Here is a 230-nt window from a genome sequence, read left to right on the forward strand (position 1 = left end):
AGGAGCATTACGCTACGGGGGCGGAAAAGAGGGAGGTAGAGGAGAGAAGGCAAAGGAACGGAGAGGAGAGAAGGAAGAGGAAGAAAACAAGAAGAAGGATGAAAAGGCAAAGAGGGGAGGAGAAGAAGAGATGAAGAACAAGCAGAATAAGAAAAGAAGAAGAAGAACAAAGAAGAAGAAGGCAAATAAGGAGGGGGAGGAGAAGAAGAAGAAAAGATTAAGAAGAAGAA

Source organism: Betta splendens, chromosome 10 (assembly GCF_900634795.4).
Source record: "Betta splendens chromosome 10, fBetSpl5.4, whole genome shotgun sequence".
Taxonomy (NCBI): domain Eukaryota; kingdom Metazoa; phylum Chordata; class Actinopteri; order Anabantiformes; family Osphronemidae; genus Betta; species Betta splendens.